The sequence below is a fragment of the Pogonomyrmex barbatus genome, unplaced genomic scaffold (genome assembly GCF_055798465.1).
Source record: "Pogonomyrmex barbatus isolate J1 unplaced genomic scaffold, ASM5579846v1 scaffold17, whole genome shotgun sequence".
In the NCBI taxonomy this organism is placed as follows: Eukaryota; Metazoa; Arthropoda; class Insecta; order Hymenoptera; family Formicidae; genus Pogonomyrmex; species Pogonomyrmex barbatus.
The window spans coordinates 3,871,166-3,884,520 of NW_028297113.1; the positions used below are offsets into that span (position 1 = coordinate 3,871,166).

Sequence of the window (13,355 nt, forward strand, 5' to 3'; positions counted from 1 at the left end):
AAAAATTATCCTTTTAAAATTTCAGCCCGGTTTAAAAGTTGTATGGTAAAATCTAAAAATTTCCAATTTCCGATATCTCCATTGATTTGTTTTTATCTGCAAAACGAAATTATCTCTTTAATTCTTAAATTCGAAAATTTGCAGATAAAAGAGAGGCAACGGTAGCCTTTTGGAGCGCAATCTGCATATTGTTTTAATATTATTGCATCAGTTACGGACTTATTGTTGTCTATTAAATATCGTTATGCTGAAATGAGATCTATTACGAGCATATGCACCGAATATTGAATTATTTCTAGTCGAACGATTAATTCGGTAATTATTTGCGATATCACTTGATTTGTAATACACCATTGTCGGCTAATTAAGTTCTCTCGTTAAAATAACGTGTTCCGTGTGACGTGGCTGCGGCTTAAGTCGAATAATTAATATTTGGCAGCCGACTGCGTTAGTGTTCGTCGGTGCGTTAATTAGTCCAATTTAATGTGGAATCACGCTTGTTAGCGGCGCTGTATCGTTGGTAATCGACTATTTTTTCACGCTTACACAAATAATACGTTCGGTATCGTCATTTGAACAATGGTGATTGCGCGCTCTGGTTTAGATATAATTATTACTGCTCGCAATACCGTTTGCTCGTTACGCATTCATTTTCAGCAAGCTGATGTAACGCAATACCGTCTACCATCGATATTGTTCGATCCGCACAATTAACGTAAAATATTACACTTCCCCCATAGTGCACGATAATTTCAGCTGTGGAATTTATACTCGCGGAATTTATACTAGCTTGAAAGTTCATTCGCAAGCGTTCAAATCACACAATCGGAATCTTCTCCCATTCAACAAACATGACTCTGATTATTCACATTACAAAATCAATTGTCGATTTGGTTGCTCTCTATTTTTTTCTCTGATTGACTTGATCAGAAATTATTTTTAAATTATTGGTGCTACTTTATTCGCGTGAACAAAAATTAAAGCTTCGGCTCATAAATTCCTTGGAGCGTTTCTCTTCAACAACACGCGCTACATAATCCCGTGGCTTCGCTACTCACATCCAAATATACTTTCCGCACAGCTGAATAAAATCAATGCCGTTAGCAGGAGATCTTCCGTGAACCGGAAGAATCGATAACTTACGCTCACGCGTCATTCACGCGTTCGTTCTCCACATTCGGGATGCACTTCGCGCATCCCGCACGTCCTTTTTTCCTCGGCACGTTATTCAAGAGGATAACCCTCCACTTCCTTCCCGGAGTGTTTTTCTCGTTCGAGCGTTCGAGGGCGTCCGACACCTCGTTTCAAGGAACCGCCCTTCATCTCGTGAGTGTCCGGCCGCGGCGCCGGCACGTGACTCGATGCAGAATGCACTTTCGAGCGTGTTTCCCTTCAGCAAATTGCAAATTGATTTCTCCCGTAGCCATTGTCCGGCCTCCGTACTGATTCCGCACGAGTAAATTCACGGTGCGCAAAACAGTGTCGTCGTTCAAGCTCGATAATTTATCGGCTTTACGGTCGGAATGAAGGCGCGCGCTCCGTAAAGTCGGAGAAACGACGCAATGTTAGAACTGCATCGGCAACTGCATTTATTCCCCAAGAAACGTTCTGTCAAATATTATTTGTTCGTGTGTTAGCGTGGAAACGCGTTTTCATTGAAATATTGCGCGACTGTTTGTTTTAACGTTTCCCACCGCTGTTACGCGCTGGGAAACGCCGCGGTGAAATGGCATTGACATTTTTGAACGTGAGCGGTAAATATTTGCGGTTCAATGTATGCGCACAATTACCATTAACTCGAGACTTTTCCATCATCCGCATATATTCAACGCCGCCGCCGTGTCGCATTGTGCAACTTTAATTTTCCCAATAAACGACTTTTTGTATTACGCGAGGAGGGGAGGGGAGGGGGAAAGAGAGAGGGAGAGAGGTCACCCTTTGTAATGACACTTTATGTAAATCGCTCCTGTTTACTCGTGGTTTAAAAATAGTCCGTCCCACGATGGTGGATATTGAGTCCACCGTGGTTATCCGAGAGACGTGAATAATGAATCTTTAGATAGCGTGACTTTCTCTCTCTCTCTCTCTCTCTCTCTCTCTCTCTCTCTCTTTCGGACTAGGAGCTCTTTGATATTCAAGTAAATCGTACCTGTGTCGAAAGCGGAGACAAAAGCGAGCAAATAAACGATCCTTAGCGCCCCGTCGCAGAAATCATTCGTTAAAGTGCGCCGCAAGAAATTCGACGAAATCGCAGCGGTAATATCGATGATGGTGAATTCGAGTCTCGTCAAACGCAGATGAATAAATGGCTTCTTGAGGTGACACGAAAGAAGAGGGAAGGAGAATAACGAAGGGAAGAAGAAAAAAGAACGCCGAGGGGTAAAAATGGGAGGAAGGGCCGCGGAGAAGGGAGGACGGAGGGGGAGGGGGAGCGAGAGAAATGTGGAGTTCGCGAGAGAAATATTTTCTCGTCTCTGCCGAAAGCATCGCGAGACACGAACGATTACCCGGATTTTCGGTGTAAATGCGGAATACGAGCATCGATCATCTCGTGAGAACGTAATAATTTAAATGGTCGAATGAGCGCCGAGCGACAGTCGCATTTTTTATCCCTTGTCAGAGGATACGACTCTAAGCACGATCCTCTTTTCCATTTTCGGGACATCTGTCTGCTCCGCGTTTTCAAGGGAAACGACGCTGCAAAATCGGCATAATTTAAATGGCATGTTTGAGCGGATTGTACGTCGATTAATATCTCGTCGAGATGTTATATTTTGAAGTATTCGATTACATAATTCTCTCTGAGACAATGATTTTACTAAGAATATATCGTCTGTTGTTTAATTTGTTATGATTACTAGATTTAGAATTGCATGGTACAGTAAGAAATTATATCATTTTGTGTTAAACAAATCAATCAAGGATCAAATATTCACGCAAATATATATACGCAAAATGTAATATGTGATATTAATAATTGAGCTTTTTGAATGGGAAAATCTCCGGCAAGCTTCTTTCGTCTAGATTTTTAATTTTACTTGCACTTAGTAAAGATTCTATATGGCAATGGGTGAGAGAACGAGAAAGAGAGAGGGGGGAAGAGGAGGAGGGCGAAAGAACCGGAAGAAAGTCAAAAAAAAAGAAGAGGCCGAAAAGTAAGAGAGGGGGATGGAGTACGGTATGAAAATATAAGATAGGACGTAAAGACTACGAATTCTGGCGCTTTTGTTCTTTTGCCTCGTTCTCCTTTCGCTCTCGCGTACGAGAAAATTCACAGGCTTAATGGTCTCGTTTATTATTTCTTATACCTCGGCCGTGAGTCCTCTCTGTGAGGGTCCGGCCAAAAAATCAGCCACTTTCCACCCTCTCTTCTCGTTTCTTCAGCTTTCAATCTCTCGACTAATGTTTCTCTCTTCCTCTTTTATCTCCCTTTCTGATGTATATCGAAAAATGCGTCTCACAGTTCATACGTCGAAGTATTTTATGTGTCCCAGCTTCCCCGATGTATCAACATTTTTCTTTCGAACGATTAATCATAAACTCGTACTCGAGTACGAGATCGCGGAGTGTATGGTTGTTTAAGAGCTTCTTTTGAGGAAATAAAAATTGAGCTACGGGCGAAAGAACGGAGAATTGGACGGAAGTAAGAAACGGAAAACGAGATAGCGAGGGGCAGTAACGGAGGAGAGTGCAACAATTTTCCGGACTGCTTGACACCCCTTGCGGATAACGCGAGCGAGAAATTTTCTGTGCAATTACAGATTTTTGCTTCATTTATTTAACTAGATACACGTGACACTTCTACGTTTTAAATAGCACGTGTAAATACCAAGAGGGGAGGGGGGGGTCACAGAAATTATCAATCTTTTTCGAATTAGTCATTGTACTTTAATTTTTAAACTTTGAACCGCGGAGTATCAAATGTTTGCTATATTTATACAAAATACGTTACGCGAAAAATGTATATTTGTTTTAATTGATAATCTAGGATCTAATCTTAATTACAAAATTAATTTTTAAAGTGTTATAAAAATAGACCGTTTTTTTACGACATTTTTTTGTCGTATTATGTCAGTATTAATTATATCACCGTGAATTTTGAATTTAAAAAAAGCACATGCAGCTACGATATGTATGCATAAATTAAATAAAAGAGAATCGGGCGGAAGAAAGTGCAAAAGAAGAGCGTAAAGCGAAAGCGAAAGGAGGAAAGTCCGGCAGATATTCCGGGCGGCTCTGGGGGCGATTCTAGGAGTAACAGTAAAAGGAATCGAGCGAGCTTGGGAGGCGCAACGGACGCTAAAATATGATGCTCTCACATCGTGTAGAACAGACCATGCGCCGCACGGCGCCGCCTTTAAATTTCAGTTCGGGGGATCGAAGAGCTTCCGTGAAATCAAGCGAACGATTTTGCAGTATGCAAATATACCGTGGAGGATGTATGTGCAAGCCAAATTTAGGAGAACAAAAGAGAAAGAGATAGAGAGAGAGAGAGAGAGAGAGAGAGAGAGAGAGAGAGAGAGAGAGAGAGAGAGAGAGAAAGAGACATCAAGGAAGCGAAAGGGATTACCGATATGGAACAAAGAGCAAGAGAGAAACCGAATAGAAGCGAGTCGACGGTGGGAGGAGGTGCAGAAGGTGATCTGAAAAATGGGGTCGTAAAGCATTCCACTCATATCGTATCCCACCTTCTCCACCCTCCTCTTTCTCGACAATGTGTTCGCGCACACATTCGCTAGCATCTTTTCAACCCTTTCCTCCAGCTTGGGCGTCTTCATACCATCGGAGAATGGGAGAGGGAATGGGGGGGAGGGTCGCCGATTTTTAATTTTCGCGAGATTTTCATACCGGTAGAAAGGTGCCCCCTTTGTCGCTCCTAAGAAGGATCGCGCGACGTCGGATTCTTGCGAGACGGAATAATGCGCTCGGCCTAGGCCCCCGGGTTTTCTCGGGGTAGAAAGAGGGAGAGGGAGATAGACAGATAGAAAGAGAGATAGGGTCATAATACTCTGGCTTCCCCGTTGCGGGATGCTTTTGCCGTATATTGTTTGCAAAGCATGTCGTAAGATGCTCGGCGCACGATGAGAAACTGTCATGGCCGTGAACGCGATCGATACGCGGTCTGACGCGCGAATCTTGTCTTATAACGCTATTATAAAGCGTACAGCTTCGTTTCAAGGCTTACCGAGTAACGATACCGTTTATCTCATATAAGACCCAAAGCAATAAATCGTGTTTTGCCTACGTATTTTTTTTTTTCGATTAAATTAAAGTTGATTTCTAACTTCCAACTTCCAACTAAACTTATCTCATTCCCCTTTAAAGAAATAAAAATTAATTGATAGTATCGTATATAAATTATAAAGGTTGAGGTACAAACAAATAATGAAAATATTTATAATACTTATAATCTAGTGGTTAATTACAAAGATACTTAAATTTGGGCATTAGAAATTTATATAAACAACGATCTAAAATTTCCTTTAAGAAAGAATCTATTTTAAATTTTGGAATATTATCCTAAATTTGGAACACTTTTTGTACAAATTGTAAAGTCACAAAATGTTGCTCAATACATTTTAATGCGCAGCTTGCTTGCCGGATGCGACGTTTGAGGGATCAGCAAGGTTTTGTTTCTCTCTTCGTCAGTGCGCCTGTGGTTGCGTTCCGAGCACGATCCTAAATTTTTTTTTTCATTTTCAGTTCTGTTATTTTAATGCGCATGAAAATATGACTACGCAGAAAGTATGACAGTACGCACAATAAAATGTAAGCGTAATAGAATAAAATATATAGTTACAATAAAATATGACTAGGATGTTCAAAACGCGGAGTAAATGGAGTTCGTATAAAAATATATATTAATATTGTGCATGAAACTTTCAGTTTTTTCATTAAGAATAGAAAATGTTGACTTTATTATCGATTGAAATCGTTAGATTGATTTGTATTTTCTCCTTCTAAGATCAAAAAAGAAAATGATAATATACATTTTATAAGTAATATATATAAAGTTTTACGTAATTTAGTGTTCATTCCGTCAAATTTAGAAATTCATGATTTCTTGCTGTCGGCTTGACTTGATACGATAAGACGCTTCGAAACTGCGTTTCAAAGTCACTGGAAACGTCGGAAGTCACATCAGAACGTCTTTTCTCCTTGAAGCCGTTTAGGAAACGTCAATTAACGTTAATCACCTGAGCGATTATCGGGAAGAAGATTTCGTTAGAGGCGTGATTTCCTGAAATTCTACCGGTACTCATCTTACGCATCACGATTGACGAACACCTACCTATTTAAGAGGAAATGAGAATATTTTCAGAGATAAATTTCCATTTTGAGTACAAACGTATTGTTCGGTATAATTATTATTGCAAAATTGACCAGACATGATTGTAATTACCGATCGCTTAATCATAAAATATACTCGAGAGATTGAGTTTATGGAAAATTTATACCGTCCAGAGCAGTAGAAAAATTTGTCTTCTTTTTTTGAACATGATTTTTTTTTTATATTGCATAAGCGCATTTATTTTCGCGTTCATCTTTTTATGTAAATACCATGTAATATGCAGCACATTAAGTGTCGTACTGTGTTCGTCCAACGAGGAAAATAGTTATTCTAAGAGCCCGTACCCGTACATCTCGCTAGTCAGGCAAGAGCTAAGGAGGCTGCGCAGCGATCCATTCAGAAAATACGCGACACCGTAGTGCTTGCGGTAGCAGCGCTTATAAACCAGCAACGCCAACCGCATTACCGTCTTGCCATCTCGAGACATGCGCATTTCCCAACGGCGGCGTCTCGTCTTAAAGAAAATGAAGGACGTGATTTATTAACGCTCTCCAAAGTTACCGCTTAGGCGCCATAATGGCATCGTCGCAATTATTCTAAATCAGAGTCGCTCGACGAAACGCTCAGTTTACTCTCCTTCCAGGAGAGTATGCGCCGAACACAGAAATCTGCGTGAGATTTAAGCGAATAAAATCGTCACAACATGCCACAAAAAGAGTCACGTAAATCCACTTATCACTGATTCGTGCAATTTTTAAATATTTCTTTAATCGATACGATCTTTCGAAAATTTATTTTTTATTCAGTGTTGAGTGATATTAGGATAGGACCACGGTTTGAAAAAAGAAGTAACTCCGAGACAATATTGAAATTCGATAACGAACGGGTTAAGCGCTCGAGTTGTGTACGCGCCGAGAAAGTTTCGGCGCGTAAGGGCGCGTTGAATGCGCGCCAGTTCGTAAGTTCGCGCCTCGATCGGAGCACGTGTCTCGTTACCGGGGGGGGGGGGGGAGGGGGTGGATCGTCGCCGACACGCTCGTATTCGCATTCGCCGATAACTCCGAGAAGCGTGGACGTGACTTAAATCGCGAATCCCCTCGTCGCCGCGATGATTTTGCAGTTCGCGGATAAAGGGACGGTTTTGCCCTTGGATTTCAAGGGGTTCTCGGCGCTTCTCCATCCAGCTTGCGCGCGCGCGACTGCGAAAGAGCGTGCGACGGTTCACGGCGCTTGCACCTGTCGACCCTCCCGTTTAATAACTTAAGCCTATTAGCAGCGAGTGCCTTCGGTCTTGTCCCCCGGAGGAGGTGAGACAGAGAGAGAGAGAGAGAGAGAGAGAGAGAGGGGGGAGGGAGATTCTTCCGTCCCGCCCCCTCTTCTTTTTTGCACGGAAACCACGCAAACACTACTTTTTTTCGGTCGGGCCGCGGGAAAATACTCAATTGCTCTCTCTTCTCCATTTTTCCCAGCGCGCGCGCGCGCACGCGCGCGCGGCGCTTATTAGCATCCGGAGTGCAAATTATTCCTCGGCCGTTATTACCGCCCCTCGCCTGGCCTCGACGTCGCCGGGAATATTTCCCGCGATTACCCGGGTTATTATTATTATTATTTAAAGAATGTTTCGCTCTTTCTTTTCTGGCAACTACACGCGATTACTATTCCGCATCTTATCCTTTACCTTCTGGTATTTCTCGTCGGAGTATCAGCTTGCCAAATGTAATTCACTTTTTCTTTTTAGCAAAAAGCAAATGTATCTTTCTTCAGAGAAGGAAGGAAACAGAAGTCTAGTTTGTAAATCATCTTTCTATATTTAAAAATTAAGTGAATAAATTTCTATATATAAAATTCTATATATAAAAATTAAGTGAATAAATTTTTGCTGATTAAATTTTGATTATGTCAACGTTGTGTAAAGTTTTTACGTGATTATGCTTTTACAGAAAAAAAAACAAATGTTAAATATTATAATAATATATAGTTGTAAAGTGTAAAAGATTTAGCTGTATGTGTACATAGAAATTAACAGAAGGCAATGAAACATAGAATTTCCTTTCTAAATCGATAAATATTTTTATAATATTAATATTTTTGTTATATACATATATTTTTAAATGATTTTTAAGTCTTTTGATCAATTATTAATTCTGAGTATTTTGATTAGAACTTTTGTTACAAATATTTTATTTATAATGTAGTAGAAAAAAATTATTTATATAAATTAGATGCTAGAAAAGATTTGAGCTATTTCACATTTTTCGGAATTGTCATTTTTTGCGCGAGAACATTATTCTTTCAGCGGTAACGCGGTCTGGGAAAAATCATTGTTCGCTTTTCTCTTCTTTTCTTCTCGTATACCGCGTTGATTAACATTTGCGTAGTAATTTACTTTTATACTTCCACTACATACGCTCACTACACACGTCTACTCTTCTCTCTCTCTCGTTTCTTTTTTCTTTTTTTTTCTTTTTTTTTTTTTAATGAATATTCGTCATCGTTAGTTAAATTATTATCGTTTTGTAACTATGTATTTTTGTCGTAGTAGTTTCGGCACGTTGTGTACTCAGAATTTCAGTTTTTTTTTAGCACACTTCAAACATATTAAAAAAATGATACTTTTTAATTTCTTAATAAGCAATAATGCATAAGTTTTATATTCGCGAATATAATTAAGATTTAATGAAAATATATATCGTAGCATCAAATAATGAAATGTTGATAAAGTTTAGAATTTTGCTATATAATATAAAAGTAGCTCCGGTAGAGGAGCTGTCTCTATACGGAGAAGACTGTCTTTACGACCGAAACGTAGCTTCGATTAAATTCTGAAGTCGCTCGCGGCAGATTGACGGATGCGGTAAACGCACTCGAGGAAACCCTCTCCCCTCGTAACAGCTACGAAAGCGTTCCCCTTCCCCTCCCCTCCGAGGCCGAGCCTTAAGCTCACCGGGATGGAGAGACGTCGCGGAACTCCCACGTGATAAGGCGATTACTCTTTCTATTTTTTCTGCTAAATTTATGCCATCAGCGCCGCGCCGCCGGCAGCAACAATATTTTCATTGTGCCACCGGCAGAAAAGCAATTATCGTGCGGCGCGCGCTTTCTTGGCGCCCGGGCTACAAAGCGGATAAGGATCTCGGCGCTGATTTCCGGCGCGGAGAGGGTTTTACGGTCTGTCCCGCTAATTGGAGCGGGTGCTTTCGCTCGCGGATGTTAAACACGGCGATGGTAATGGTTTCTTACGCGAGGCTACACGATCTTGGGTAATACGCTCTATTGACACTCGTGACTGTTTAAACTCGATTTTCCTTTCTGACATCTCTTGTAGCGGCGTAACCCTCCGCCGGCGTTAATTCTCATATGAATAAAGTAAAACGCTTTTTGTTTTCTACCGTGTAAAAATTGCTGGATGGTCTCTCATTAAATTTTACGCGCTCTAGTACGTTACAAATAATACGCGCTCTTTCTACTTGTTTTTGCTTGTTGAATTCCAATTCTCCTCTTTCGTTCTTATCAAAGTCGCGCGCTACATCTGTGTCGTTTTAAGTGCACAATGTAGAGGCGGCGCAAAAACAGACCTATTATCAGAATGATTTGACTTGAAGAAGCGAGAGCTTTTAAAATTCCTTTTGAGGTTTAATTACGCCCTCTTTTCTTTCTAAGCATCGTCTCTCCTTTAATTCTTAGAAGTTGCTGCAATTTCAGCAAAACGAAATTTCGAATAAGGCCATTAATTTCCGTCTTTTTTCTTTAACTTGCTAATGTTAATCTTTTAGAGAGGAAAGATGATACGATAGTGAGACATCTTGTAGATGATGATTCTTCCCCGGGTAGTACGGTTCGTTAAAAATGAAGTGCGAGGAGCGAGTCGCCGTTGCTAGTTAAAAATAAAACGTCTTTTTTTCGCGAGGTAGCGCGAAACGTAATTCGCACGTTACACATATATAACGTCAACTCGGCAGCATTGACAATGGGACGAGTTTGGATTATGTATATCTTGTAACAGAGGTGCATGCCGCGACGGCATGAAATTTACGACGGGCATGCCGACGCCGACGCCAACGCCAACGCCGGATTTTATTTTTGTTCTCTCTTGTAACTAGGAATTTATTCCGGATTTCATCCGTTCTGGCCGGCTGCGCCTCCGAACAACGTGGCGTTAGGCGGTGTGTGTACGCGTGTATGTACGGGAGTACAATCGAATTATCAGCAACCATGGGGAAATCCTTTAATACCGGCACACGAATTTACCCTTCCCGATCGATTAATTCCCTATGAAATCACCGGCCAGCCTCGTCGCAGATTAGGTCTCGGCGCGCGCGCATACACACACACACACACACACACACACACACACACACACACACACACACACATTTACACGTACACGTACACGTACACACGGTCGGAGCAGGAATAGTCGCAGACGGTGCATCAACACCGACGCACACGCTCGGGCCCGTACGCACGATGCATGTGGAACCTCGATGCAAAATTAACGAAGAAGTCCGCGCCCGAAACCGAAGGGACGATGCATCCTGCATAATCTCGTTTCACTCTCGAGCCGCCCTACATCCACTCGCTCGCCCGGGGCTCGGGGCCCGTTTAATGAAGTTATAACATTCAATGAGAAGTTATGTGCGCGCCGATCGCGGGGAATTTGTTTCGCGCGGTAACCAGTTCCGGACGGTCCCGCGGATATTTGATTATCCGCTTCTGCGTTGGCTATGGTGGGAATTCACTGCGGGAGAATGTATAGATATATATGTATATACGTATAACACGGAACTTGTGTCTCAGACGTCTCGGCTGCTCTCAACTGTGGCCGCAGGAGGTCGAGTTACCCCAACAAGAATGACGATTGTTTTAGTGCACGTGAGATCGATGGTGCTCGAATTGCGCGATTGAAAATTCGAGGAAATTTGCGCGGGGCAAACCTACCGGGGAATACGACTGGAAACTAAAACGTAATAGATTTTAATAAAATTTTCTCATTCGAATTAAATTTAACAAGCTCGAGGTAAATGCAAAATAGAAATAAATTAACAGTCGCGCGGGTATTTAAATGACATGATGATCTCTCTCGATCTCGATCTCTCGTCAATTTAGGTCATCTCAAAATCGAGAATGTCCTCGAATAATCGTTAAATTAAAACAAAGTTAATTCGGTTTCATTCGGAAAAGTTTCGGCGACTTTACGAGGGTTGTACGCGTCGACTCGGAAAATAAAATCGGTCATTTCGCTCGTTACCATTATAAAAGCCCCCGGTGATGCCGAGAAGTTTGAGAATAAACCCGGAAATTTACAACGTTGGATACAGCGAGAATAATTAAAGGAATCGACTGGGCCCCGCGCGGTCGTAAAGGAGGAACGTTATCGCGTCTATTCGGCAGAAGTCACTGAAAGATCGACGAGAGAACGCGAAATGCGTTCTAGGGGAAGACGGGAGCGAAACGGAACGTCGGATCGTTATGTGGCACCAGTGTTCGCGTATGTATGCCATAACTGCGAGCTATACACCGTAAATGTGGGTATGTGTGCGTCTGTGCGTATTCACGCTTCTATACACGGAGAGAGAACGGATGGGAGGGAGAACGAGAGTGAGCGGTCGTTGTTGGGAGACGTTCTAACCAAGATAAATTCGCGCGATTAAGGATAAAAAGCGGCGGTAGCGGGTGGACGATAAGACGACGAAGGATAAAAAGGGTAGGGCGATCGAAGGGAAAGAAAGTCGAAGCCGGAGCAGAAGAAGAGGAGCGTCGAAGCTCTGACGGGAAGCCGAGACGCGAAAAAGGGGCATGCGAGATGAAGAGATAGAGAGAAAGGCAGCGCAACGAGACTCAAGGAGGCGAAGAGGAAGAAGCGAGGCGGCGAGTAAATAAAATATTCAGGAAGCCCGGAGCCCTGGGCGTTCGGTCGTGGATGTCGGGGGTGTCTGCTCCAAGTGGTGGTCGGGAACCGCCGAGCGCCCGGTGGAAGAAGAGGAGGGAGGGGGGGGGGGGAGGGGAGAAGCGACCGGGGTTGAGAACTGGTCGGACGCCCATAGACTCGGCGGGGTTGAAAGTTCGGGCGGGATAAACGGACCGGTCCAGACGGAGGAACCGCTCGCCGCGACCGCGCGTATAAAGGGAGGGAGGGAACACGAACCGGGCTTGGTTTTATCCCGTGGGATTCGACGTTGCTCGAGGCAGAAGGGGATAAAAGCGGGGTACGTGTTCACGTACGTCGTGTGCGGCGTTCGAACGGCGAACGGTTGCACCTGCGGTTCAAGAGACCATCTTGCTCTTACCTCCGCATCTCCCGGATCGTCCAACGCCTCGCGGGGCGCAGCTTCTCGCTTCAGAGTACTCTCTCGCGATTCTCTCTATAATGGAAATTGAGCATACACGTTTTGTGGCAGTTTACGTGGAAAAGTCGAACTTTATAGTAACGGCGTGTGCAAATTTTATGTCTATTAACGACGCGACGCGTAGATTTTTTTCTTGCTTCCGTAATTCTCTAAAAGCTCTTTCATGTCCTTTACGTTACGTCGGTTAGATAAAAGTCTATTTACAACATATGAACATTTTGCGAATATATATATATATATATATATATATATATATAAAAAATTTAATTTTTCAAACACTCGAAAGAATTAATTTAAAAAAGATTTCCAACGAAAAAAATGATACAAATACATTGTCCAACTTTCTCTTCTTTTATTTTACGCAAAATTAATAAAATTAATATTTAAAATACTTTTTGATTACATTTAGAAAAATTATCATTGCAATTTTTTTATTAAAAAGATTTATTAGCTACGAGATATTAATGAAAAGTGACAGATGATTACTTTAGCAATTAATTTTATTAGAGAGTAAAAAGTACTTTTGGAATTAAGTGCGTTAAGTTCGTCGTCGCTAGCGACGTATCGGTTAATTCTATGATCTCGAGTTCGTATCTACGGCAGGATTTCTCAACTCGAAATTTCACGCCGAGCTGTCGGCTTAAAGCACCTCGGCGCGTTGCCTAGCCATCTTCGATCCTGCGTCTGCCTTCGACTTCGCCCTCCTACATAAACAC

At 42.2% G+C, this 13,355-nt stretch overlaps 1 protein-coding gene and 1 long non-coding RNA gene across 2 annotated transcripts in view; one reads left to right on the forward strand and one right to left on the reverse strand.

The window, feature by feature from the left end:
• LOC105423205 (uncharacterized) overlaps positions 1 to 13,355 on the forward strand; it is a 248,838-nt gene that overhangs the window by 38,112 nt on the left and 197,371 nt on the right. The gene's annotated exons all lie outside the window — the stretch shown is intronic.
• On the reverse strand, positions 5,685 to 12,041 carry LOC105431146 (uncharacterized). Its single transcript, XR_016138723.1, has 2 exons — positions 6,562 to 12,041; positions 5,685 to 6,292 (listed from the first exon to the last, which is right to left on the reverse strand). It is a non-coding gene; the product is annotated as an uncharacterized LOC105431146 (long non-coding RNA).